The 5,971-nt window shown below is 37.0% G+C and overlaps 1 pseudogene; it reads left to right on the plus strand.

The window, feature by feature from the left end:
- Window positions 1-4,223: 4,223 nt before the first annotated feature.
- On the plus strand, window positions 4,224-4,918 carry LOC6501474 (annotated as a pseudogene).
- Window positions 4,919-5,971: the final 1,053 nt, after the last annotated feature.

Below are 5,971 nucleotides of genomic sequence, written 5' to 3' on the forward strand. Positions count from 1 at the left end.
TAAATCAAATGTTTCAAATAACTCGTAGATATGAAACCCTCTGCCGCTAACGGCTACGAAAATCTACTTCGAATCATTAGCTTATGCTACAAAAGGAAATACTTTATCCACAAATATTTGAAGTTGGACCGCAATGTTTCTCTTGCCGAAGTTTGGTTTTTTTAGTTCAGCGGAAGCAGTGTCCTCAACCATCCTGATCCTCGGAGCCGGGTGTTTACCCATTAAGTTCCTTTTATTGACATCGACGTCACCGACTTTGGTGATGAAATGTAAGTAAAGAACATCAAAGCTAAATTTTCCTTGTCCTTTCCCTCCCACCAAAGCTGGGCTCCGCCCAGCTATTTGTTTATTTGCCTGTTGGGTAGGTTGCTTGTTCCGAATGTTTGTACATCCAGCGACTTCAGGGCAGCATTATGCTGATCCCTTGATGGACTCGCCTCGCATTATAAAAATCAATGAATTAACATTAACATGCAAAAGAATTTGACCACAAAAAAGAAACAAATGTACAACGGTTGATGGTGGGGCGACCTTTGCCTATTTGTATTTGTGGCGTTTGCCACCCTATTACTTGCCTGATTCCACATCCCATATCCCAAATCGCAAAGCCCAGGGGCAGAATAACTGCCCTTCCAACATCCAATCCCTTGTATACATACACTTGATTACTGGTGTTTTTACCCGAGTTGTATTTGTTTTTTATGCGAATGTTTTCCCCTTTTTATTTCCAACTATGGTGCTGTGTTCCTGACGACATTAACGTCACACAGTGTATTCATATAGTGGCATGTATTTGAGTGCTGGGCCCTTTTCTCTCCAACGAAGTGGGGATTTCACTAAACGACAAAAACCCCGACCGCAGAAATCATTTCAATCGCAAATTTAATCATTCTAAACAGTCCACCCAACCACCACTTGATTCATGTCACTGCACTTCAATTGGCTTTTTTACCTATAAGCAGCCAAACCAAACCCAAAGGAGAATATCCTGAATCTAACCCGTTCGTGATTTCTCACATCAATTCATTTGCATAAAGCGGCAATATTGGACAGACCAGTCCATATGTTGCAATCGACTCTAAAAAATTAACTTGCACTTTTACTGATTTCCCCAAATCGATTTAGGAAGAATACCCATTAATTTGCAGATTTTAACAGTAGCCAATATAACAATAAAATTTAAATTGGTACATGTTTGCAGTTTTATTATAATATTGGCCAAAGGTGTGGAACATAGCGCATGAAAAATAAAGTATATACTAGTATATAAGTATATAATATACATATACTACTATGTACATATATTATAATAAAATATTGACGCTACACCCTTCATTCCTTTGTGCGTATCACTGTCAACGGCATTTCACGTAGGTGACGAACCGCATGCCTGAGCGTGCGAGAGGAGACACTATATTTGATACTAAAAACATAGTCGAAGAATTAAACAGTATCTGTGTGTGTTCAATCTGCATGAGTGTTAACCAAATGAAATTGGTCATTGGTATTGTTTTAATTAAAACATTTTTATCCAAACATTTACCAAAAATCGTTTCGTATTGAGAGTAAAACGAAAGAAAAAGAACAAGAAAGGAAAGCTAACTTAGCCCTTTATAGCCCATGATCATATAATTTAAAGATTCTTAGGAATATGTTTAGGAATTCTTAGGAATAAGTTTCAACAAATAAAAAAATCACGTATTTTTCAGAAATTTGAAAATATTTATTTTTAGGTATTTATTTGACATTTTAACACGAAATTTTCACACAAAAAACAAAAATATGCTCTGATAACAGTATATGAAACAAATTATTCACTTACCCGTAGAATTCGGCGAAAACAAACAAATTTTACACACGTTTAGTGTTTTTTTTTTAATTTCAAACTTTTAGCGCGAATTTCAATCTTGTCACTTTTACCAACGTACGAAATTCAAACTCGATAAAGTGAATAAATTACGTCATCTATGATTTTTGTTTGATACTAAATGTTCGGTGTGGTCTGTTACAATACAGTAAAACTGATTTAAATGAACTTAAATTATTTAGCGTACATATTAGAGGAACTGATGAGGTTTGTTACAGGAATGTCGCAAGAGGCTATAAAGGGTTAGGGCGGAGCTGAAGTTGATATACCCTTGCAGTTGTGCCATTTTCGATCGTTCAGTTATATGGCGGCTATTGGATATAGTTGGCCGATCCCTATGAAATTTTGCAAATCAGATTATCAGATTATTTAACTTAAAAAACACCAAAGTTATGGCATTTCCGATCAATCAGTTATATGGCAGCTATAGGATATAGTCGACCGATCCCGGCTGTTCCGGGACGTAAGAACGTAAAAAAATGTTGATCTAAATTTTGTTAAAATCCAATTCTTAACGCATAGATTTACGTGTAAAATAAAAAAACGTATACTTAAAAACATAACATTACCTAGTTTGAAAGGGTTTTTAAATTTATATTCGAATTTTTTAAAGACCAAACGAATTTGGGACATGCAAAAAAAACAAGAGAGAACGGCTATTGTCGAGTATCCCGACTATACGGGGTACTCATCTTTTCTACCAAAACTTTAAATTAACTTTCAAAGTATATACGAACAATTTTTCTTACATACTTTTGTATTTTTTGAAACAAACAATTAAAACAATTCAGTAGGAAATCATAATAATAAGTATGTAAGTCCTTTAAAAATTTATTGAAAATTTATTTCTGATCTATATATTACCCGTACAAGAAGACATAAAAACTTTTCCAAAATACAAAATCCTGAACTAGCGCTACAGAAATATACCATTTTCGAGGGCGGTAGAAGACGTTGCAAAGGTTTTAAATAAACTTAAGGGGGCAGGATGGTTTGAGACTTCAAAAAAAATTTTTTTTTCAGAAATTTTTTATATATGTAATAGAACATTATCTTAGGAATATATTGTGAAAGTTTCATGTCGATCGGACTAAAACTTGCTGAGATACCGATTTTCTAGTTTCTTTCTCTCCATATACTTTCCATTGCTTTTAAAACTTTAGACGCGTTTTTCTCAAAACAACTTTTTCAAGTCGGTGCGTAACGTAACTCAAAAAGTAATGCTCGGATCTAAATAAAATTTTGCACACATCTTTAATACAATAAATACTTGCGGATGAACGAATGCTTTTTTTTTTTTAATTTTTTTTCACCATTTTTACGGGCAATAATGGGCGGATTTTTATGTAAAAATGGTTCCTCCGACTTTACAACCGCGCCAAAAATTCAAAATCGCATATTTTTCAAAATGGTTTCGTTCATCCGCACAAGAAACTAATATTTTAAGTAAATCAATTCAATTTTTGTATTTCCGATAACACTGTAAGGCCAGACTTTACGCACCGCAAGAGACCAATTTTTGGAAGCGACTCCGGCCGACTGCCCGTTACGGGATAAATTATAATTATTTCTTAAAAATAAAAATTCCTAGATACTCTCCAAATATAGCCATTAATTGTGTAAAAAAATTGAATTGATATATTTACTCAGACATAACAAAAAAAAATCGCAAAAAACTGCTATTTTTCAGCCTCTGAAACCATCCTGCCCCCTTAAGCTGCGTGGCTATTATAAGATTCTACATGCAAAATCTTATATTTCCACATACACGATTCGCGTTTTCATAAAGACAGCCCGTCAAACATCTTTGACCCTATAAAGTATCTATTTATCAGGATCACCTCCTGAGTCGATAAAAGCAAATCCGCCTTACGGTTTGTTTGCCTGCTTCTACTCGAACTAGTCCCTGTTTTAGAGTTTACCGATTGAACGGAAAGGTCACAACTTAAGTGCTTTTTTAAGCAAAAAGAATGCGACTCTATACAGATTCTCTTTTGGGCAAAATTATTCGACTTCTCAAGTTTTAAAAGGATCAGCCCACTAACACAGCGGATGGCAATACGCTAGGTGGCGAAACGCATGCCCTAGCTGGTAGCTAGCTCGTCAATATAGCCGAAGAATTAAACATTTTCTGCGTGCCTTTAATCTAAATGAGTGATATACCAAATGAATGGTATTGCTTTCATAAGATGGATTTTATCCAAAGTAAGTAAAGCTAAAAGTAACTGTGGCTTGGGAGAAATTTGCGTAAATGTAAAACACTTTCGATTCACCAAATTGGAGATAGTGTTGATTGACAACATTGATATCACCAGACCAGATATTTTAATATCAATTCCAAACTCTACTCACTCTATTCCAAATCCCTGTTCGCTATAATTGATAATTAAATCAATAAGTCGTGAAAATGGTTGCAAAAGCGGTTTGCGTTCTCAATGGCGATGCCAAGGGCACAGTTTTCTTCGAACAGGAGAGCAGCGACGCTCCCGTGAAGGTCACCATGTGCACGAGTTCGGAGACAACACCAACGGCTGCATGTCCTCCGGCCCCCATTTCAACCCCTACGGCAAGAAGCACGGCGCCCCCGGCGATAAGAACCGTCGTTTGGGAGACTTGGGCAACATCGAGGCTACTGGCGACTGCCCCACCAAGGTCACCATCAGCGACTCCAAGATCACTCTCTTTGGCGCTGATAGCATCATTGGACGCACCGTGGTTGTCCACGCCGATGCCGACGACTTGGGCAAGGGCGGACACGAGCTGAGCAAGTCCACTGGCAATGCTGGTGCCCGAATTGGATGCGGAGTAATTGGAATTGCCAAGATCTAATCTAATTGGCGGATGGAAGATGAGCGATGAACTTGAATTCATATCCGAGGAATAAATATCCCCGGCGGCGGGGAAAACAATTGCATAGAGTTATCTATTTAGCACTATCCATTGAAGAACTAACGTATATCTTATACATTAACAAAGCCTGTGGTCTGTTACGGGAACCCACAACCTTAAAGGTCTAATAAACTGGTGTTTTCAAATCGAAAAAAAAAAAAAGGATTGGAGTTTCAGTGGATTCCTCTTTGGGAAAAATAATTCGATATGCAAAATTTCATAAAGATCGGCCAACTATATACGATCCGCTATATATCTAATAATATAAGATGCGTGGCGCCACCTAGCGGACTGCGACTCAACTGCAAGGGTATTAACTTCGGCTCCGCCCGAAGCTTAAAACTAAAATAAGGTTATGCAAGGCTATGGAAATTAGATGATTTTCAACATTCGAATTTTCTGGTTGACCGCTTCTGCTAATGCCAAAATATTTAAATTGAAACTTTACCCAACAAAATTAATAAACATTTTAAGTTAATTGGGGTATCTTTGGGGCTTACCTGGATTTAAGTAAACGTATCTATTCATAAAAATTGTATTCCAAATATTTAAAAAATCATTAATCTAACTACCCATTTAACACTTGATTTCCTTTGTAAACCAAGTATATTATTTGAAATTCACTTTCAGCCGTTTGCGTTTAATCAGTCCACACACCCTATGCAAATTACCAACTGTTAGCTAGATGACATGGCTTCCAACCCCATTATCATAGACAGCAAACACAAGTCACCGTGTCACTCGCATATCATGTGGATTTGACCCATTATGACGAGCATTGGACAGCGCAAACTTCGTCAGTATTCGAAGTCCGCATCGGTACCGGGATTGTAGCCAACAATGGTCGAGAACATTGATCCTATTTCAAATGTCAAGTTACCTCGACGTGGCTTAGTACTAAGCTCACTTGACTCTTAACTACTTGACTGTCACATCTCAATAACCCTCTAGTGGTTTCCAATTGTCTCCAAAAATAAACGCATTCGCATCCCTCAAAGTCGGCGACGCACATTTGCCAACACACATGCGAGTCAATCGGAATCGCATTTGAAATTTTTAACGCTTTGTACGTTTTTTGTAATATTTCATAATGCTAAAGGAGCATAATGCCAACTGACAAAAAACTTAAATCGTGTGTCTCGAAGTTGGAATGCTCTTCAACTTTTTGACACATTTTGAGCCATGTTGTTCCCAAGAGCGTGTCGTTGAGTTTAC

The sequence above is a fragment of the Drosophila ananassae genome, chromosome XR, assembly GCF_017639315.1.
Source record: "Drosophila ananassae strain 14024-0371.13 chromosome XR, ASM1763931v2, whole genome shotgun sequence".
NCBI lineage: Eukaryota > Metazoa > Arthropoda > Insecta > Diptera > Drosophilidae > Drosophila > Drosophila ananassae.